At 46.4% G+C, this 23,828-nt stretch overlaps 1 protein-coding gene across 1 annotated transcript in view; it reads left to right on the top strand.

The window, feature by feature from the left end:
* Nucleotides 1-23,828, top strand: part of LOC126214972 (zinc finger protein 1) — a 152,390-nt gene that overhangs the window by 19,855 nt on the left and 108,707 nt on the right. The window lies entirely within an intron of this gene.

Below are 23,828 nucleotides of genomic sequence, written 5' to 3'. Positions count from 1 at the left end.
AGAAGGGTGTAAGACAAGACTGTAGCCTTTCGCCCCTACTCTTCAATCTGTACATCGAGGAAGCAATGATGGATATAAAAGAAAGGTTCAGGAGTGGAATTAAAATACATGGTGAAAGGATATCAATGATACGATTCGCTGATGACATTGCTATCCTGAGTGAAAGTGAAGAAGAATTAAATGATCTGCTGAACGGAATGAACAGTCTAATGAGTACACAGTATGGTTTGAGAATAAATCGGAGAAAGACGAAGGTAATGAGAAGCAGTAGAAATGAGAACAGCGAGAAACTTAACATCAGGATTGATGGTCACTACGTCAATGAAGTTAAGGAATTCTGCTACCTAGGCAGTAAAATAACCAATGACGGACGGAGCAAGGAGGACATCAAAAGCAGACTCGCTATGGCAAAAAAGGCATTTCTGGCCAAGAGAAGTCTACTAGTATCAAATACCGGCCTTAATTTGAGGAAGAAATTTCTGAGGATGTACGTCTGGAGTACAGCATTGTATGGTAGTGAAACATGGACTGTGGGAAAACCGGAACAGAAGAGAATCGAAGCATTTGAGATGTGGTGCTACAGACGAATGTTGAAAATTAGGTGGACTGATAAGGAATGAGGAGGTTCTACGCAGAATCGGAGAGGAAACGAATATGTGGAAAACACTGTAAAGGAGAAGGGACAGGATGATAGGACATCTGCTAAGACATAAGGGAATGACTTCTATGGTACTAGAGGGAGCTGTAGAGGGCAAAAACTGTAGAGGAAGACAGAGATTGGAATACGTCAAGCAAGTAATTGAGGACGTAGGTTGCAAGTGCTACTCTGAGATGAAGAGGTTAGCACAGGAAAGGAATTGGTGGCGGGCCGCATCAAACCAGTCATTAGACTGATGACCAAAAAACAAAAACACACACACACACATTACGACCATCCTCAACTGTCGGCGGTCTCTGTCAATAGAAAAGGTCGGCCTGTACGGTGTTGTGCTGTACGTGTCCTTTTAGGTTTCCACTCCACTATCAGATTGTAAACAGTGGACCTAGGGATGTTTACGAGTGTGTAAATCTCGCGTACAGACATATGACACAAGTGACACCCAATCACCTGACCACGTTCGAAGTCCTTGAGTCCCATGGAGCGTCCCATTCTGCTTTCTCACGATGTCTAATGACTACTAAGGTCGCTGATATGCAGTACCTGGCAGTAGGTGACGGCAGAAGGCACCTAATATGAAAAACGTATGTTTTTGGTGGTGTCCAGATACTTTTAATCACACAGTGTAATTTCGTGTTCACTGCTGTAATAAAGACGTATCTCGAACAGTCCACGGGTGTACTGGTTGTCCATAGTGTCCAACTGGCACAATATTGTGCCAGTTGGACACTATGGACCGGCAACACACCCGTGGGCATTAAATACGCCGGGAGAAGTTGAAGAATCGCAAGACTGGTATCGACTACTACAGTAATGCAAACCTGCCTACCCCCTAGATACGTTTCAACGTCCCCTTAGCTACAGCAGCCAGCGATTGCTGTGAGGGGTGTACTGGCTCTTCCCGACGTCTTTCATTACGCTAGCGGTGGCAGCGGCACACTTCCACAGTCTGTGACACACCAAAAAACTTTGGGTAGAGCGGAGGGGAGGGCGAGGGAGGAGCCGGGGGGGGGGGGAAGAGAGCTGCATTCCTGTCCCCCGGCTCACAGCCGGGGTTAACCAGCCGTCCCGCCCATCGCAGCTCTCTGCCTTCCTGAGCGGCAAGCAAGCCGCGACACGGCAAGTAGCGGGATCACAGCCACACTTGTTCCACTGCTCACGTTACCTGCTATTCTGGTCGTCTGATGTGGCGCAGTATCACGGCGACGGTTTGTCTCCGTCTGGCCATACACATTACTGGTCATTAAAATTGCTACACCAAGAAGAAATGCAGATGATAAACGGGTATTCATTGGACAAATATATTACACTACAACTAGCATGTGTTTACATTTTCATGCAATTTGAGTGCATAGAGCCTGATAAATCAGTACCCACAACAACCACCTCTGGCCGTAATAACGGCCTTGATACACCTGGCCATTGAGTCAAACAGATCTTGGATGGCGTGTACAGGTGCAGTTGCCCATGCAGCTTCAACACGATACCACAGTTCATCAGGAGTAAGTGATTGGCGTATTGTGACGAGCCAGTTTCTCGGCCACCATTGACCAGACGTTTTCAGTTGGTGAGAGATCTGGAGAATGTGCTGGCCAGAGCAGCAGTCGAACATGTTCTGTATCCAGAAACGCCCGTACAGGATCTGCGACATGCGGTCGTGCGTTATCTTGCTGAAATGTTGGGTTTCGCAGGGATCGAATGAAGGGTAGAGCCAAGGGTCGTAACAAATCTGAAATGTAACGTCCACTGTCCAAAGTGTCGTCAATGCGAACAAGAGGTGACCGAGACATGTAACCAATGGCACCCCATACCATCAAGTCCGGGTGACACGCCAGTATGGCGATGACGAATACACGCTTCCAATGTGCGTTCAACGCGATGTCGCCAAACACGGTTGCGACCATCGTGATGCTGCAAAAATAACCTCGATTCATCCGAAAAAATGACGTTTTGCCATTCGTGCACCCAGTTTCGTTGCTGAGTACACCATCGCAGGCGCTCCTGAGTGATGCAGCGTCAAGGGTAACCGCAGCCACGGTCTCAGAGCTGATAGTCCATGCTGCTGCAAACGTCGTCGAACTGTGTGTACAGATGGTTGTTGTCTTGCAAAACGTCCCCTACTGTTGACTCAGGGATCGAGACGTGGCTGCACGATCCGTGACAGCCATGCGGATAAGATGCCTGTCATCTCGACTGCTAGTGATACGAGGCCTTTGGGATCCAGCACGGCGTTCCGTATTACCCTCCTGAACCCACCATATTCTGCTAACAGTCATTGGATCTTGACCAATGCGAGCAGCAATGTCGCGATACGATAAACCGCAATCGCGATAGGCTACAATCCGATCTTCATGAAAGTCGGAAGCGTGATGGTACGTATTTCTCTTCCTTACACGAGGCATCACAAAACTTTTCACCAGGCAATGCCAGTCAACTGCTGTTTGTGTATGAGAAATCGGCTGGAAACTTTCCCCATGTCAGCACGTTGTAGGTGACGTCACCCGCGAAAGCCTTGTGTGAATACTCCGAAAAGCTAATCATTTGCATATCACAGCTACTTCTTCCTGTCGGTTAAATTTCGCGTCTGTAGTACGTCGTGGTGTAGCAATTTTAATGGCCAGTAGTGTAGAAAGGTTTCGTGTTATTTCCTTGCATCATGTAAAGCGAATGTTGGAACGGTTCCTTTTGAAAATGACACGGCCGATTAACTTCCCTATCCTCCTCCATTCCCCAGTCCGTCATCGACTATGTTGACCTTGCCGTCGACAGTACGTTAAACCCTAACCTCCCATTAATTGTATTGGTTCAGGAACCTTTACACCAAACAGAATGTCGCGTTTCGGCACCAGAACGAAATCTTCACGTCCCTGTTACTCCTTTAACATATCTCTGTAGCTCCATGTTTTACAGAATCCTTATTGGGTAAAATATTCTCGGTGTTCTTGACGCGTCAGATTGGAATAAACAGAGCTCTCGATAGTAGTGGAATGAGCATATAAAATTAATTGTTGGTAAGGCGGGTGCCAGGTTGAGATTCATTGGGAGAGTCCTTAGAAAATGTAGTCCATCAACAAAGGAGGTGTTTCCTGGCAGCTGTCAATTGTTCAAAGGCAGCTGTCAGTTGTCCAGTTGTGGCAGTCAGTTGTTCGGTGGCAGCTGTCTTCTGTCATTTGTTCAGTGGCAGCTGTCGGTTGTTCGATGGCAGCTGTCGGTTGTTCGATGGCAGCTGTCGGTTGTTCGATGGCAGCTGTCGGTTGTTCGATGGCAGCTGTCGGTTGTTCGATGGCAGCTGTCGGTTGTTCGATGGCAGCTGTCGGTTGTTCGATGGCAGCTGTCGGTTGTTCGATGGCAGCTGTCGGTTGTTCGATGGCAGCTGTCGGTTGTTCGATGGCAGCTGTCGGTTGTTCGATGGCAGCTGTCGGTTGTTTGATGGCAGCAGTCGGTTGTTCGATGGCCGCTGTCGGTTGTTCGATGGCAGCTGTCGGTTGTTTCTGGGTAGGTTGTTTCTGGGTAGGTTGTTTCTGGGTAGGTATCGGTTGTTTCTGGGTAGGTATCGGTTGTTTCTGGGTAGGTATCGGTTGTTTCTGGGTAGGTATCGGTTGTTGCTTAGAAAATGTCAAGCAATGAATTAGCATAGATGTGTCAAAAACGTTTTCTGAACGTTTGGCCATACCTTTTGTTACAATCTGAGAGTGACAACTTTTTAAGCACCTTTGCATCTCTGCTATAGCATATTGTGCCCTGAAAAGCCGCGCGGGATTAGCTGAGCGGAGGTTCGAGTCCTCCCTCGGACATGGGTGTGTGTGTTTGTCCTTAGGATAATTTAGGTTAAGTAATAAGCTTAGGGACCGATGACCTTAGCAGTTAAGTTCCATAAGATTTCACAGAGATTTGAACATTTTGTACCCTGAGTGCGTTCGGTGCCACGGTGGGCAGCAGTAACGTAGTTTCCTCTGAGTACCGAGCGCTACAGACCGCGATAACTGAGCCACCCAGAGCGCGGCCACGCTGTCCCGTGTCCCGTCCCGCCCCGTGTCCTGTCCTGTCCTGTCCTGTCTTGTCCTGTTCTGTCCCGCGTCGTGTCGCGGCCAGCTGCTTCGCCCAGCGGGCGGTGACCCGCCAGCCAGCAGTGTTGAAGCCAGGGCTGTGTTTTGGCGGCGCACACCTGTCGTCGCGCACCCGCCCACCACAGAGGCTGGGAGTACACGGCGAGAGAAAGGCGGCCGGCAGGTGGGAGGACGGGGGAGGTCGGGGGGAGGAAAAATTAAAAATCGATGGGCGCCAGGCGCTGTCCAGGAATAAACGCGTTGTGACCCGGATTCCGCGGCCGGCCGGCACTTAGCGGGGCGCCGCTTGGCAGCAGGTGCGTAAACACCGAGCACCACCAGCCGGAGGTGGGCCGCCATTCAGCTCCGGCGGCCACGCAGTAGCACGAGCGGCAGAAACTGCACGGCGTACGGATGGCGTTTGGCCGGAGCTCGCTCGCTGTGTAGTGCGGTCTACATCTATCAGAGGAAGCTACACTACTGGCCATTACAATTGCTACACCAAGAAGAAATGCAGATGATAAACGAGTATTCATTAGACAAATACATTATACTACAACTGACATTTGATTACATGTTCACGCAGCTTGCGGGCGTAGATCCTGAGAAATCAGTACCCAGAACAACCACCTCTGGCCGTAATAACGGCCTTGATACGCCTGGGCATTGAATCAAACAGAGCTTGGTTGGCGTGTACAGGTACAGCTGCCCATGCAGCTTCAACACGATACCAAAGTTCATCAAGAGTAGTGACTGGCGTATTGTGACGAGCCAGTTGCTCGGTCACCATTGACCAGACGTTTTCAGTTGGTGAGAGATCTGGAGAATCTGCTGGCCAGGGCAGCAGTCGAACATTTTCTGTATCCAGAAAGGCCCGTACAGGACCTGAAGCATGCGGTCGTGCATTATCCTGCTGAAATGTAGGGTTTCGCAGAGATCGAATGAAGGGTAGAGCCACGGGTCGTAACACATCTGAAATGCAACGTCCACTGTTCAAAGTGCCGTCAATACGAACAAGAGGTGATCGAGAAGTGTAACCAATGGCACCCCGTACCATCACGCTGGGCGATACGCTAGTATGGCGATGACGAATACATGCTTTCAATGTGCGTTCACCGCGATGTCGCCAAACACGGATGAGACCATGACGATGCTGTAAACAGAACTTGGATTCATCCGAAAAAATGACGTTTTGCCATTCGTGGACCCAGGTTCGTCGTCGAGTACACCATCGCAGGCGCTCCTATCTGTGATGCAGCGTCAAGGGAAACCGCAGCCACGGTCTGCGAGCTGATAGTCCATGCTGCTGCAAACGTTGTCGAACTGTTCGTGCAGATGGTTGTTGTCTTACAAACGTCCCCATCTGTTGACTCAGGGATCGAGACGTGGCTGCACAATCGGGTAAGATGCCTGTCATCGCGAGTGTTAGTAATATAATGCCGTTGGGATCCAGCACGGCGTTCCGTATTACTCTCCTGAACCCACCGATTCCATATTCTGCGAACAGTCATTGGATCTTAATCAACGCGAGCAGCAATGTCGCGATACGATAAACCGCAGTCGCGATTCGCTACAATCCGACCTTTATCAAAGTCGGAAACGTGGTGGTACGCATTTCTCCTCCTTACACGAGGCATCACATCAACGTTCACCAGGTAACTGCTGTTTGTGTATGAGAAATCGGTTGGAAACTTTCCTCATGTCAGCACGTTGTAGGTGTCGCCACCGGTGCCAAACTTGCATGAATGATCCGAAAAGCTAATCATTTGCATATCACAGCATCTTCTTCCTGTCGGTTAGATTTCGTGGTGCAGCAGTTTTAATGGCCAGTATATATAACGCCAGAAACCTCAAGTCTCAAACATCTATAACGTATAAGCAGACTAAAGTGACGAATGAAAATCTGTGCCGAGGCCGGGATTCGAACCCAGACTCCTGCTCACTACGCAGATCCTCTGATTACTACCAAGTGAGCTGAGCGGCGAATGGCAATTGTGATTGAGAAGGGAGGCGCGCTAGGGTGAATGCTGGACATTTGCCACAGTTGCCCCTTCGCCAGGTAGCTTGAGTAGCGATCCCTCAGGTTGGGGACGCCCTTCCTCGTACTTCTTCCGTCCACTTTCAAACCGCCGTCTCCACATCTTACTCGATACAACCTGCACATAAGAAACCTTCTTATTCGACAACTTGGCCAAATACAGAGCTTCTTTTCCGGAATCGAAATATTTATAACTTTTGGGAAACGAAAGCAATACCGACGATTATGTCAGTATGTAATTAGTTGTGCCAAGTATAAATATAGATCCCTCTGTATGTACGGTAGCTTTCTTTCACGCTTTCCGATTGCGATAGAAACAGTCCATCGGCAGGGGAGCAACAAGAAAGAAACGTTGTAAAGAGAATGCGAATGTACGCTAATCATTTCTTTTTGATGACTGCATTTGTGCCTTCTTTAATTACTAGAACTGCATGCCGAAAAGACAATAAGGAAAGAAGAAGTGGGAATGTGAATGTTTGAAATGAAGAACGACATCATATTAATTTACTCTCTAAAATCCGATATCCCTTGACGCGAAACATTAGTTAATAATGTGTAGCGGAACAATGTTCAAAACATGACTGAAAATGCGTTCACTAAATAGAGATAAGAACATTTATGATTGACATGTCATCTAAAGTCGACGTACAATTTTAAAATGTTATAAATAAGGAAATGAAGTAATACAGAATGCTATGCTTGTAACGTACGTTGTTATTCTACATTGTTTAGCTGTGGTATTTACATGATCACAGAGAAGCCGTAATTGTAATGATCTGCACTACAACAGAAACAAGAAGCACAACTTAAGGAAAAACAATGTAATGTGTGTTTCAGCTCACAAGTGACATTGAAGCAGATAGTTCCTGTGACTTAGTATGGGCAGAGGTTATATTCGACAACCAGAACAAATTAATAACTGGCTCCTTTTACCGACCTCCGGTCTCAGATGAAAAAATTGCTGAACATTTCAAACAAAACTTGAGTCTCATCACAAATAAAATAGTTCAAATGGCTCTGAGCACTATGGGACTTAACATCTATGGTCATCAGTCCCCTAGAACTTAGAACTACTTAAACCTAACTAACCTAAGGACAGCACACAACACCCAGCCATCACGAGGCAGAGAAAATCTCTGACCCCGCCGGGAATCGAACCCGGGAACAAATAGGTACGCTAGTCATACAATTATAGTTGGCAGTGACTTCAATCTACCTTCCGTATGTTGACAAAAAATACATTTTCACCCTATTTTAGATAGAAAACAACTTCCGTAATTGTTCTAAATGCTTTTTTTAAATTATTTTGAACAATTAGTTCACGAGGCCATTCAAATTGTAAATGGTTACGAAAGCACACTTGACCTCTTAACCACAAATAATTCTGAGCATCCGGTGTGGCCGAGCAGTTCTAGGCACTGCAGTCTGGAACCGCGCGACCGCTATAGTCGCAGGTTCGAATCCCGCATCGGGCATGGATGTACGTGATGACAAATGGATCAAATGGCTCTGAGCACTATGGGACTTAACATCTGAAGTCATCACTCCCCTAGAACTTAGAACTACTTAAACCATATAACCTAAGTACATCACACAAGCGGTTCCGGACTGACGCGCCTAGAACCGCTTGGCCACACCGGCGGGCTGTGTGATGTCCTTAGTTTAGGTTTAAGTAGTTCTAAGTTGTAGGGGACTGATGGCCTCAGATGTTAAATCCCATAGTGCTCAGAGCCAATTCTGAGCATCTCGACGGATACAGGGATTAGTGGTCGACAAAAATGGAACAAATACATCACACGGTGTCAAAAGATCACGACTCTGGGTTCACCACAACTCGACTCCCTTTTTTTTTTTATTCTTCAATTACTCCAGTAGAATGTCTTGAGATGAAGCAGCGCCTACAGCACATTTGTTTCTGCTTTGTATGCTTTTCTTATCCTAATTGTGAGCGAGTAGGCCGCAGTCCTAAGCTGCTTCTTAGGAAGGAACTATGCGTAATGTTAGCGTGTGGCCTGCATTTCCTGCTGTGGAAAAATTCGCCGCCTTCATACTCGTCTCAATTGGTTGGGGTTTGCTGCAGCCCAGTCCAGCTTGGCTCGCGTCACGGCGGAACCCGAGCAGAGGGCGCGCGGCCGCGACCTGTCCACTTGAGGCGCGGTTCTTCCCCTGGCCGGGTCACGTGGTCCGGGCCAGGCTGGCCAACTGTGGGGAGTACCCGCTCCCAGCGTCGCCCTCTCTGTGGGTGCCACAGTTCCTATCAGCTTCTCCAGCGCTACCCATCTGCATTTTTGTTAATGTTGCTGGCGTGAGTCCTCCAGTAGCTGTCTTGAAGAGGAGCCGGCTTAATACGCTTTAACGCAGCCATCGGCTAAAAATTAACATGGATGTGTCAGATACACTGTGTGACGAGATGTATCCCGACACCTGGCTGAAAATGACTTACGTGGAGCCCTCCATTGGTAATGCTGCAATTCAATATGGTGTTGGCCCACCCTTAGCCTATATGACAGCTACCATGCATACGTTCAATCAGGCGCTGGAAGGTTTCTTGGGGAATGGCAGCCCATTGTTCACGGAATGCTGCACTGAGCAGAAGTATCGATGTCGGCCGATGAGGACTGGCACGAAGTCGGTTTTCCAAAACATCCCAAAGGTGTTCTGTAGGATTCAGGTCAGGAATCTGTACCGGTCAGTCCACTACAGCGATGTTATTCTCGTGTAACCACTCCACCACAGGCCGTGCGTTATGAACAGGTGCTCGATCGTATTGAAAGATGCAATCGCCATTCCCGAATTCAACATAGGGAAGCAAGAAGGTCTTAAAACATCAATCTAGGCCCGTGCTGTGATAGTGCCACGCAGAACAAGGAGTGTAAGCCCCCTCCATGAAAAACACGACCACACCATAACATGACCGCCTCCGGATTTTACTGTTGGCACTACACACGCTGGCAGATGACGTTCACCTGGCATTCGCCATACCCACACCCTGACATCGGGCCGCCGCATTGTGTACTGTGATTCGTCACTCCACACAACGTTTTCCACTGTTAGGTCGCCAATGTTCACGCTCCTTACACCAAGCGAGGCGTCGTTTCGCATTTACCGGCGTGGTGTGTGGCTTATGAGCAGCTGCACGACCACGAAATACAAGTCTCCTCGCCGCCCGCTTAACTGTCATAGTACTTGCAGTGGATCCTGATGCAGTTTGGAATTCCTGTGTGATGGTCTGGATAGATGTCTGCCTATTACACATTACGACCCTCTTCAACTGTCGGCGGTCTCCGTCAACAGACGAGGTCGGCATTTACGTTTCCTGTTCACCATCACATCAGAAACAGTGGACCCAGGAATATTTAGGGATGTGTAAATATCGCGTACTGATTTATGACACAAGTGAGACACATTCACTTTCGAAGTCCGTTAGTGCCTCGCAGCGCCCCATTCTGCTCTCTCAAAAGTCTAATGACTACTGAGGTCGCTGATATGGAGTACCTGGCAGTAGGTGGCAGCACAAGGCACCTAATATGAAAAACGTATGTTTTTGGGAGTGACCGGATACTTTTAATCACATAGTGTAATTTCGCATTGTGAGCCATATGTTTGTGACTGTTATAGCGCCATCTATCACAAAGCGAAAAAAGTGGTCCAACTAGTACATTCATATTTCTTTGCGTACTACACGAATATGTAATAAAAAATGGGGGTTCCTATTTTAAAAAACGCAGTTGATATCCGTTTGACCTATGGCAGCGCCATCTAGCGGGCCAACCGTAGCACCATCTGGTTTCCCCCTTCAAGCTAGACAAGTTTCGTTCTCTGTAGTTTTTTCGTTTGACGCTTATTTCGTGAGATATTTGGCTCGGTCACTTTGAATGGACCACCCTGTATAGATCTCGATATGAATATAGTAAGTAGGTTTAATGGATGGATGTTGCAGTAATTAATGTGTAGACGAAGAGACTTGTACAGAACATACTACGAGAGAGAGCTGCATCAAATCAGTTTTCCAACTAATACGACACCGACAGACAAGTAGCCAAGCGTGTCCGGAATGAGGCTAGGTGGCGTTTTAGACGGCGCGCTGCCAGGGTAGAGGAAGCGGCGCCCTACCGCCCTAGGCAGGGTGCTCGCCGCCCTTTGTCCTCCATGTAAACAAAGACACCTCCCCTCCCCTTGCCCCCCTCCCTGTCCCCCCCCCCCTCCCTCCTGCCTGGGCACCCCTTAGCTCCGGCCTCCCTCAGGTCTCCCGACTTTTACGTGCGTGTTTACCTTACGGAAGCTTTCTGCCACTCCTCCGCCGAAACAGAAAAATAATAATAGACGGCCGGGCACAGCGTGGGAGGGAGGGAGTGAAGGCCGTGGGCCACCTCGCGACCGCCCGCGTCACGTCTGCCGGAGAACCTGACGTGCCATTTCAGTTTAGTGCCGTATATTTTTTTCGGCATGTAAACATTCACCCCTTTCCCTGTCGGTCCTAACATCCTGTCCTCCGCACCCCCGCTCGGGGGTGAGGGAATAAGTTGCAGCCGGGGGTGTCTGCCGTCTTGTCCGGCGGCTCTTCGGGGTCGAGACTTTCGGTAAATTCACAAATAAAGCTTTTTTTCTCCCCTCTCCTCCCGAAACGAGGGAAGGCCAACCGTAAGCAGCCTCTGTAGGCACCCCTCAGTCCTTCGCGGAATTTGGGACTCGTCACAGCGAGTTCGGTCACAGGAAACGTACGGCGAATATTGTTTGTGTGTCACGACCGAGAGACTGCGAACGACGAATGTTGACTTTTGACGTCCCGTCCACGTCCAGATCATTACCGACGAAGAAGGGCAATGGGGCGATAGCTTTCTACCTTGTTGCTGGGTTTGCCAGGTTTCAGAACAGATATTATCTTCGCCTTTTTGAACTCCAATGGAAGTTGACCAGTCAGCAGGATGTCTGTGAAGAATTCTGCCAGCCATTTCTTAGCTTTTCGTCCCTTTTTTTTTGTCATCAGTCAGCTGACTGGTTTGATGCAGCCCGCCACGAATTCCTTTCCTTTGCTAACCTTTTCATCTCAGACTAGCACTTGCAACCTACGTCCTCAATTATTTGCTTGACGTATTCCAATCTCTGTCTTCCTCTACAGTTTTTGCCCTCTACAGCTCCCTCTAGTACCACGGAAGTCATTCCCTCATGTCTTAGCAGATGTCCTATCATCCTGTCCCTTCTCCTTATCAGTGTTTTCCACATATTCTCTTCCTCTCCGATTCTGCGTAGAACCTCCTCATTCCTTACCTTATCAGTCCACCTAATTTTCAACATTCGCCTATAGCACCACATCTCAAATGCTTCGATTCTCTTCTGTTCCGGTTTTCCCACAGTCCATGTTTCACTACCATACAATGCTGTACTCCAGACGTACATCCTCAGAAATTTCTTCCTCAAATTAAGGCCGGTATTTGATGTTAGTAGACTTCTCTTGACCAGAAATGCCTTTTTTGCCAGAGCGAGTCTGCTTTTGATGTCCTCCTTGCTCCGTCCGTCATTGGTTATTTTACTGCCTAGGTAGCAGAATTCCTTAACTTCATTGACTTCGTGACCATCAATCCTGATGTTACGTTTCTCGCTGTTCTCATTTCTACTACTTCTCATTACCTTCGTCTTTCTCCGATTTACTCTCAAACCGTACTGTGCACTCATTAGACTGTTCATTCCGTTCAGCAGATCATTTAATTCTTCTTCACTTTCACTCAGGATAGCAATGTCATCAGCGAATCGTATCATTGATATCCTTTCACCTTGTATTTTAATTCCACTCCTGAACCTTTCTTTTATTTCCATCATTGCTTCCTCGACGTACAGATTGAAGAGTAGAGGCGAAAGGCTACAGCCTTGTCTTACACCCTTCTTAATACGAGCACTTCGTTCTTGATCGTCCACTCTTACTATTCCCTCTTGGTTGTTGTACATATTGTATACTACCCGTCTCTCCCTATAGCTTACCCCTACTTTTTTCAGAATCTCGAACAGCTTGCACCATTTTATATTGTCGAACGCTTTTTCCAGGTCGACAAATCCTATGAAAGTGTCTTGATTTTTCTTTAGCCTTGCTTCCATTATTAGCCGTAACGTCAGAATTGCCTCTCTCGTGCCTTTACTTTTCCTAAAGCCAAACTGATTGTCACCTAGCGCACTCTCAATTTTCTTTTCCATTCTTCTGTATATTATTCTTGTAAGCAGCTGCGATGAATGAGCTGTTAAGCTGATTGTGCGATAATTCTCGCACTTGTCAGCTCTTGCCGTCTTCGGAATTGTGTGGATGATGCTTTTCCGAAAGTCAGATGGTATGTCGCCAGACTCATATATTCTACACACCAACGTGAATAGTCGTTTTGTTGCCACTTCCCCCAATGATTTTAGAAATTCCCATATGTATCAGGAATTCTGGATGGATACGATCGAATCCAGGCGCCTTAAGAGGTTTGAGGTCCTTCAGTCCAGAGTCAGTGTCTGAAACTGTCAAGGGATGGGTATACTCACATGAGGCAGCAATTTGGTCTGGTGTTACTTCAGAATTTTTTCTGCATGTTGGTGCACTTCCTCCCAGTTTTCTCAGAAGACTCCACGCTTTCCTGCTCGAGTGGGTAAAGTCCATATTTTCGACTGTTTCTGCCATTTCTGCCTCCGAGACATGTCCAAGCTGGACAATAGTTCCGTAGCTATCTGTGGATTTCAAACCTCTTGAAGAATGGAAAGGTCGGTGGGAAGCAGTGACAGATGTGCACCTGCGTAACATTTTCTCAGGTGCTAAACTTCCAAGTGGATTCGGCCTACCACGCAAGACCTGGCCTACTCTCAACAGTATCCGTACCAGCCATGGGCGATGCAGGGATGCTCTCTTTAGGTGGAAGAAGCTGCCTGTGACTGCGGGGCTCCGTACCAGACAGTTCACCACATTGTCAGTGAATGCACGATTCGATTCGGCCGGCCGCGGTGGCCGTGCGGTTCTAGGCGCTTCAGTCTGGAACCGCGTAACCGCTACGGTCGCAGGTTCGAATCCTGCCTCGGGCATGGATGTGTGTGATGTCCTTAGGTTAGTTAGGTTTAAGTAGTTCTAAGTTCTAGGGGACTGATGACCACAGATGTTAAGTCCCATAGTGCTCAGAGCCATTTGAACCATTTTTTGAATGCGCGATTCGAGCCTATCACGGCGCCAAAGAGGACTTCCTGCTAGCAACTCCAGATGCAGTGCGCTGGATTGAAGGACTGGATATTCAGTTGTAAAGACAAACTTAAGTTTCTTGTGTGTCAATATGTACAGTCGTGGACAAAACGAGCGAGACACCTCGCCTTTTCGTTATGCTGAACCGCACAGCTTTAAAGTCTGCTACACAGCTTAACAGGCGAGGCGACGAAGTGCTACCAACATACTATGCACAGGCGTGAATTTGAAAAACTATCCGAACTTTGTCTGACTGTTTTCAATCATGTTTAAGACTATATTAATGCCGATTAGTGTGCTAAACAAAACACGTAATTATAAGATATAAATGAAAGAAGAAACGCTAATTAGTATGGACTGTACTAATAACAATGAATTTCAGCTTATCGAGATAACATAACTGTTTTAGTAAGACAAAGTACCCCAGATCGATACGAATTAGCAAAATATTATGCACATTCGGCCGCGAAACGGTCTGTGTCAATGTTCAGACCAGTCATACTGGATTACCTTTGCTGACCTACCATGAAAGTGTGCAAATTTAGCAATGAGCGAAGATTCATAACGAAATTCATTTAAAAAGCAATTCAGTTATTGACAGAAACGGAAGAAGTAGGCAGTAACAAGTATGAAATTCTCCAAGAGTTTCATATTGACATCCACAGAGCGCCGGTACAGAATAAAGGTAGCAAAAAAACGTATTGGGGCCGTGAGAAATTCTTAAAATTGCTTTATTGATAGTCTATCAGCCTCCATCAAGATTAGAACCGAAAACAAACCACACCTCCCTTGCAGTAGCAAGCACCTTTCACTACGCTAGCAGACAGTCCAGGCAAACAGCCCTCTATTATTACCCCAAACATGAATAAGCCGGCAATTTCGCAGTGAAAATGGCAAAATGATCTGCAGTTTCTGTTCATAGTGCTTTCTGGACCCAAAAACATGAATTTTCTACCTTTATGTCACCGCTTATGTGACAATCATTCGGGATGTTTATCGAAATACCAAATACTGTTATTAGCGAGTAAATTTAGTAGGCCGGCCGGGGTGGCCGAGCGGTTCTAGGCGCTACAGTGTGGAACAGCGCGACCGCTACACTCGCAGGCTCGAATCCTGCCTCGGGCATGGATGTGTGTGATGTCCTTAGGTTAGTTAGGTTTAAGTAGTTCTAAGTTCTAGGGGACTGATGACCTCCGATGTTAAGCCATTGGAACCATTTTGTAAAATGCAAGTCTGGTGCTTGACCTCTGCGCTTGTTCTCGTGGTCCGATATTTCTAATATACGATAGCAACGGAAGAATTGCAGGGCTTCTGACGCATCGGTGATTCAGCAGGACTGGGGTACGGTGGTGTCGGTTATGACTTCTACAGTTGAGACAATGACAAAAAAGCTTTTAGGTCATTCGAAGTGATTTACAAACACTGTTTACAGCTGATGCGATTTGGTAGTCAGTTGTGAAGTCCCTACTACAAGTTTGATGCTTATAGAAGTGGAGTAACCATGAAAAGACAGGTGGTGGTTCAAGACAGGAATGGAAGAGGTAAGGCAGGAAGAGTTAGAGGGAAAGATAGAATAAGTAAAAGAAGTGTATAGGGAAGGGTCACCAAGCGGGGAAGATAGGAAAGGTGACAGAATGAAGTGAATGGCACAGCGGATGGTAGGAATATTAGTTAGCTAAAGCGGTGAAGGATCAATCCTCAATGAGAGAACAGAGAGAGAGAGAGAGAGAGAGAGAGAGAGAGAGAGAGAGAGAGAGAGAGAGAGAGAGAGGTGGGGGAGGGGGAGGGATGGAGGTAACAATGAGTGAAGGTGGGAAAATAGGAGACAAGAGGAGAATGAGGCATAGAAGAAGATAGCGATAAGGAAGAGGAAAAGGGTTGGCAGTGAAGGAGAAACCAGATCAGAAGAAGTGTCAGGGAATGGAAGAGGACAAGAAATATTATCACACAATATTTACAACATTGTCGCAAATATGGTTCAAATGGCTCTGAGGACTATGGGACTTAACATCTGAGGTCATCAGTCCCCTAGAACTAAGAACTACTTAAACCTAACTAACCTAAGGACATCAGACACATCCATGCCCGAGCCAGGAATCGAACCTGCGACCGTAGCAGTCACGCGGTTCCAGACTGGAGCGCCTAGAACCGCACGGCCACACCGGTCGGCCAACATTGTCACTGTTTCTGCATAATAGTAAGTGGTATTATATGAAATTGCGATGAATTCAAATACAAGCTCATATAGGTGTCACTGCAGTGCACATAAAATTTTCTACTTACTTGCTTCTTCTTCTTCTTCTTCTTCTTCTTCTTATTCTTATGCTTCTCCTCCTCCTCCTCTTCCTCCTCTACTGTCTCTCATTCTTTTTCTTGTACATTTTTATGTCTGTCATCATTCCTTCTTCTAATGATTCTCCATTTTTCTCTCATCTCCTCCTCCGCCACCTCCTCCTCCTCCTCCTCCTACTACTACTACTACTACTACTACTACTACAATATCGTTTTCTTTCTCTTCTGTATCCCTGACTTTGATATTTCCTGTTTGGTTTCCCGTCTATTTTTCTTCTTATCTTCGCTTAATATCCTAATAAAGTCTGCTGGAATCAAAAGTTAGTGAAATTTCCTGCCAAAGGGTTCAATGATTTGTTAATATTGGTGCACATGTGTAGGTATATTCATTTTCAGTGGCTCAAAAATGTAGCTGCAAAAATATTAGACTAACACTAAATGCCGATAAAATCAAAATTATGAAATAGTTATCCCAATGCGATAAATTAGCAGAAGTAACCTGCCAGGTACCAAGAACCATCTTTACATGTTTTTAGCGGTGCGTGCTTGGCATGCAGAATCTTGACAGCCATTATATCTGACAGATATGTCTGGAGTGTGTCAAGGAATGAGTGGTTTCTTACAAGTTAGGATAGATATGGGGGTGGCGACCTGTAGTGTATGATACCTACTGCGTACTTCCTGAGGGCATCGAACTACACAGAGAGAATGTGGCAATAGACGAGCTATTCGCAGTAAGGCCTTATCCTACTGTGGAAACCTGTTGCTTGTAGACTGCTGTACCGTAGAGCTCAGGAGACCAGGGGCCGTGGGAAGCTGTGCTTAGCGCGGCTTGTTTTGGCTGCGCCGTGTCGTGTACACAGCAGGGACGCGTGCAAACTGGCGCTTTCGCCACCCACGCCGAGGTGGCAAAAAAGTTGGCCGCGGTGGGACCTCAGCTGCCGTGAGCCCTGCTGGCTGGGAACAGCTGGGAACAGCTGGGTGCCTCGTCAGCAGCGCTGGCCCAGCTGACGGTGACGTTGACGCCCCTCTTCCAGCGCCGAGGAGGAATCTCGCACGTCGGCGTGGAATGATCATCTAGAGCACCGTGTTTGGCCCAGTGGGGAGCTTAGCAGTTACAACTGGTTTATCCTTGGTAATGGTGGTCTACCTCCGTGACTGTGGATGATAGTACTTCAAAAAAATTCAGAAACCGACAACTTTTTATGGAGCTTTTTTTCCCTCACGGCGTGTTTCGGGTCTTCACCCATTTTCAGTTGCCGTAATATATTTTTATCTTCGACTTTATTACGTTTTTGTTGACGGAAGTTTGAACGCTGCAGCCGTCCTGTACAAAATAGCAGTATCCTGAGTTGTATATTTGTGTTTGTGTGTGTGTGTGTGTGTGTGTGTGTGTGTGTGAGAGAGAGAGAGAGAGAGAGAGAGAGAGAGAGAGAGAGAGAGACCTTGCCATAGCCAGTCTACATTTTATATCCTCTCTACTTCGACCATCATCAGTTATTTTGCTTCCCAAATAGCAAAACTCATTTACTACTTTAAGTGTCTCATTTCCTGATTTAATTCGACTACATTGCATTATCCTCGTTTTGCTTTTGCTGATGTTCATCTTGTATCCTCCTTTCAAGAGACTGTCCATTCCGTTCAGCTGCTCTTCCAGGTCCTTTGCTGTCTCCGACAGAATTACAATGTCATCGATACATATAACTATAGTTAACAATCGTTAAGCCGGCCGTAGCGGCCGAGCGGTTTTAGGCTATTCAGTCCGGAAGCGCGCTGCTGCTACGGTCGCAGGTTCGAATCCTGCCTCGGGCATGGATGTGTGCGATGTCCTTAGTTTGGTTAGGTTTAAGTCTCGGTGAGTGATGACCTCAAATGTTAAGTCCCATTTTGAACAATCGTTTATTTGAACCCAGTTAGTTGGCTAGTGAAATCGGTGTGAAGTATGTGGCGGAGGGAACTTGACATTGTACCTGGTGTTATAGAGAGTTTATTATCTAACGATAATAAACTACGACCGGCCGCGGTGGCCGAGCGGTTCTAGGCGCTTCAGTCCGGAACCGCGCGATTGCTACAGTTGCCGGTTCGAATCCTGCCTCGGGCATGGATGTGTGTGATAGTTCAGTTCTATGGGACTGACCTCAGATGGTAAGTCCCATAGGGCTCAGAGCCATTTTGAGCACCGAACGCAGGAAGAATGACTTCGAGAGCTCATGATATGTCGTCCAACCACTGTACTCTAAGTTACCCCTCCCATACCACTATAAATGATTAATTCAGCCGTTGCTGCCGCTGCGCGCACACACACACGCACACACACACACGCACACACACACGCACACACACACGTACACACACACGCACACACACACACACACACACACACACAGAGAGAGAGAGAGAGAGAGAGAGAGAGAGAGAGAGAGAGAGGGGGGGGGGGGTAGGCTCCAGCCTAATAAAGCAAACCCGGCCTCGCGAGTGCCCTGCGCTCCCCTCCCCTCCCCTCCTTTCCTTGTATGTATCGCGGCAGCCGCTAAGCAAAACAGGCGCAAGTGAAGTCGGAGAGCAGATCAAAGAGCGCTGGCTGTTCCCAGAAGGCTCGCCGGCCTAGGCCGGGCCGGCCGCCCCCCTGTCCCCTGTTCTGGGAAGCAGCAGGTGCCGCCGCCTCTTTTTGTGGCCGCCGCCATCTTTGTCGCACACCTGTTACGCCCCCGCCGCCCCCCACCTGTTTTTGTCTCCTGTTTGTTTGTCGCTTTCCCGGGGCGGCCGACCGAGGGACCGTACGCTGCGCCCTCACTTGTCTGCTCTGCTCGCACGCAGGCTGTGGCTTCTCCCACAAGCACTCTTTCTGCTTCGGCCTGATGGTGTGTGGCGGAGGGTATTTGCACCTCTCTTCCCTATTTCATCGGCCAACGACTGTCCGTAAGCTTCACAAATCTTCCGTCAGAACTTGAACACAAACATCCCATCTACCCACCCTCGACTCTTTAGACAACAGAGTTCCCACGTGGAAACAGCTCTGTTTGTTAGCTTTTCACGCATCTCGGTGCTTATGACTCCTATCTCCTGAACTCGAAACATCCCCTTGGAAAAATTTATGAATGATTGTGCTAATAAACCCCTTACGTTATTTGGTTTCCAAACAGCTGAGCAAAACTGAACGTACTCAGACATTTCTCTCTTTACTTATTCTGATCAACACTAAACTGACACACAATATTTTTAGCGCAACGCAGTCTGACTTTCAATAATCCCTACAAAAGAATGGCCCTGACTGACAATAACCTATACCGTTCACGAATCACTAACCCCACAAAAATCTTCGTTACTCGAACTACTGCAATACAGCGAGCGCCAATACTGGAGCTAAATAAAAGATTCTAGCTACTGAAGGCACTAACTACTGATAGGCATAGTTAGCAAATGAAAGATTTTGATAGAGAACAAACAATGTATTACCTTAATAAGTCATCATATAAGTTCATGACATCCAGTCTTACAAATTTACTCTTTCTGGCCCGCATCTCGTGGTCGTGCGGTAGCGTTCTCGCTTCCCACGCCCGGGTTCCCGGGTTCGATTCCCGGCGGGGTCAGGGATTTTCTCTGCCTCGTGATGGCTGGGTGTTGTGTGCTGTCCTTAGGTTAGTTAGGTTTAAGTAGTTCTAAGTTCTAGGGGACTGATGACCATAGACGTTAAGTCCCATAGTGCTCAGAGCCATTTTGAACCATACTCTTTCTGATGGACACACGTCCAGATCGTCCGCTCTCAAAATTCTGCCATCCGTCTCCCCACATCCACCACTGCTGGCGGCTCACCTCCAACTGCGCGACGCTACGCGCTGTTCACGTCCAACTGCCCAACATTACAATAGCGAATATTACAACAATGCCAACCAGCCACAGACTACACACAGCAGTCAGTGATTTTTATACGGAGCGCTACGTGGCGTTACCAACATAGAAACCTAAACAGACTACTTACAAAGTATGTATCGTACAATACCTTAAACTGCATTCTCCTGAAAGCTAAATGGACTACGTGTAAATACTAGTTCACCTTTCTACCACTGTTTTGCGGAGCGCACAAGTTGCTCACGTCACTTGTTAGATATTAGTTCGCCATTATATGGTATAAGTGTACTTCGGCAGACAGATCTGGAAGCCGGAGAGATCTTTAGAGATTGAATAAGAGTCCCTAACCGTTCTCTCCACCAACCTGTCGTCTTCTAAAGTTGTGTCCCCAGCGCAAGAGACAGCTCGTCGGTCGTGGGATCTTCTTCGGCGGAGGCTGCTATGCTGTCATCTCGAACCTGTGATTGTGCTTTTTATGGGATGCCACCTGCCCAGGATAGTTTCTGTATCTACAGAAGACGAGATCTGCCGTATTGACAATGATGGTAGGCGACACTTCTCATTAATGTGTCCTGTTTGTTTATCATTAAGATATTCGCACATTTACTCTGTCCTTGACAACACTCGACATAGCTTTCTTAATTGTATGGTAACTTCTCCGTCCAACTTCCGAAATATGATACACATGTCCGGCTCTTGTCTACGCACTAGACAGAGTGAGTATTACAGATCCACAAATAAGTAACGCCCGACAAAGAGTAGAACATGTGCGGCTCTGAAGAACACCCGAAACACAGGGACTACTACATTTCACATATAAGTAATGCAGATACTGAGATACGTGTCCGGCCCTGAAGAACACCCCAAACAATGTGACTGGCGCAACCCAAGTAGTTCGTCTGCCAGGCGCGCCAAGTCGACCCCAAGGTGTCCGAAGCACTTCGGTTGTAATATCCTTACTGACCCTACGACTTAACTTAGAAGCTAGATTAAGGAAGGGCAAACCTACGTTTCTAGCATTTGTAGACTTACAGAAAGCTTTTAATAATGTTGACTGGAATACTCTCTTTCAAATTCTGAAGGTGGCATGGGTAAAATTCAGGGAGCGAAAGGCTATTTACAATTTGTACAGAAACCAGATGGCAGTTATGAGTCGAGGGACATGAAAGGGAAGCAGTGGTTGGGAAGGGAGTGAGACAGGGTTGTAGCCTCTCCCCGATGTTGTTCAAACTGTATATTGAGCAAGCAGTAAAGGAAACAAAAGAAAAATTCGGAGTAGGTATTAAAATTCATGGTGAAGAAATAAAAACTTTGAGGTTCACCGATGACATTGTAATTCTGTCAGAGACAGCAAAGGACTTGGAAGAGCAGTTGAACGGAATAGACAGTGTCTTGAAAGGAGGATATAAGATGAACATCAACAAAAGCAAAACGAGGATAATGGAATGTAGTCGAATTAAATCGGGTGATGCTGAGGGGATTAGATTAGGAAATGAGACAAAGTAGTAAAGGAGTTTTGCTATTTGGGGTGCAAAAAACTGATGATGGTCGAAGTAGAGAGGATATAAAATGTAGACTGACAATGGCAAGGAAATCGTTTCTGAAGAAGAGAAATTTGTTAATATCTAGTATAGATTTAAGTGTCAGGAAGTCGTTTCTGGAAGTATTTGTATGGAGTGTAGCCATGTATGGAAGTGAAACATGGACGATAAATAGTTTGGACAAGAAGAGAATAGAAGCTTTTGAAATGTGGTGCTACAGAAGAATGTTGAAGATTAGATGGGTAGATCACATAACTAATGAGGAGGTACTGAATGGAATTTGGGAGAAGAGGAGTTTGTGGCACAACTTGACCAGAAGAAGGGGTCGGTTGGTAGGACATGTTCTGAGGCATCAAGCGATCACCAATTTAGTATTGGAGGGCAGCGTAGAGGGTAAAAATCGTAGAGGGAGACCAAGAGATGAATACACTAAGCGGATTCAGAAGGATGTAGGTTGCGGTAGGTACTGGGAGATGAAGAAGCTTGCACGGGATGGAGTAGCATGGAGAGCTGCATCAAACCAGTCTCACGACTGAAGACCACTACAACATCCTTACCCTTATGTTTCACAAAACTAGTGAAATTTAATAAACAAAAACGGGAGACTCGTAGGGTAACGTTGAGAGGTTGTCATACTAAAAACTGGATTAAATACAATGAAAGGTATTTAAATAATTAATAAGAGATGTTAGGCGTTTTGGCGGCTAGCACCCGAACGTGCCGATCAATCAGAAGCAAGTTGGCGGTCTCTCCCACTGGACTGATAAGTTCTGTGCCATCTGTCGCTTGTACCTCACTCCACTTTTGTACCATATGCTACTTCACGTGTATGAAGCTGCAGCAAGGCCAGCTTTCAGCAAGATGAAATATTGGCTGCCACAGGAATATCGACAACAGGAAAAGTTTTTATATTGTGCTATGTTTCTCGCAATTTCTGCTAGGTATTGACAAGTCTGCCTTTCACTGAGGTGAGAAAAGTCATGGGATACCCGGTTCTATCGTAAAGAACCCGAAGTAATGCAGAAATTCGACGTGGCATGGACTCAGCAAATCGTCGAAAGTCCCCTAGTCAAATAATTGAGCCACTCTGCCTCTACAGCCGCCCGTAATTTCTAAAGCGCTGTCGGTGCAGGGTGTTGTACTTCAAAAATGGTTCAAATGGCTCTGAGCACTATGGGACTTAACATCTGAGGTCATCAGTCCCCTAGAACTTAGAACTACCTAAGGGGCTCCGGAACGCCCTATACTTGCAATGTTAAAAAAACGCTTATAAATTACATCTTTCCTCACAAAGTATTTGAGGTAGGAAGTTGAACTTTTTACAGATTATTTATTGGAATATGGGCTACAACTTAACACAGGGATTTTACAAAATTTTAGTTCAGTTATTAAAGATGATTTTTTTCAATTGTAATGAAAATTCACAACATTTTTTGCAATTTTTTATTTATATATTCAAAAATATACAGTTTTTTGGAAAAAGGCTGTGTTAAATTATGCAGAAGGTACTGTGTAACATTTACTGAAAGTTTGAAACAAATTGGAATATCCTTAGAAAACATGTAATTAGTATGAGAAAATAAAAGTTTTGGGAATCGAGCGACAAAGATTGGATTAACTTTTTAGTGCATTCCAGGTCCATAGGATGGATTATCTTCATCCTCTGCAAACTCCTCCTCCAGCTTCCTCTTGTTACTCCTCCTGTTTACTCTTGCTTGTATTTCTAGACTCTTTACAGCCCTGTCTGCAGCCCGAAGGCGTTCCTTGTCTAAAGCAAGCATCGCTCGTTGTTGTGTTCGTAGATTTTGCTACCATTTTCTTCAGTTGCAGTTACTGCAACACTGTTCCAAAAGGTGGTCATGTATGAACACTTATCACATTTCAGTTGTATTTCACTAGCAAGTCCTACGTGCTTTATTACGGAGAGTTCCAGACCAACTTCACTACAATGAATACATCTTACACAGTTTGAAAAAATTCCTTTGAGAACCGACATATCAAATATTTCATTCACATCTGATTCGCCCATAAAACATTCATAGTTTTCACAGAAGAAGCTTGGTTCAATGAGTGAAGTATTTTCTTTCCCACTTTGACTGCTATGGGCAGGTGTACTTGAGAGGTTAGGTTCACTCACTTGGTTATCGTCTTTATTGTTTACAGTAATAACACATACCTTTGGCTTTCCAACATTTCTCCTTTTCTTAAA

The sequence above is a fragment of the Schistocerca nitens genome, chromosome 12, assembly GCF_023898315.1.
Source record: "Schistocerca nitens isolate TAMUIC-IGC-003100 chromosome 12, iqSchNite1.1, whole genome shotgun sequence".
NCBI classification, from domain to species: Eukaryota; Metazoa; Arthropoda; class Insecta; order Orthoptera; family Acrididae; genus Schistocerca; species Schistocerca nitens.
The sequence above is the reverse complement of the archived record's forward strand: the minus strand, read 5'-3'. Positions and strand labels throughout refer to the sequence as shown.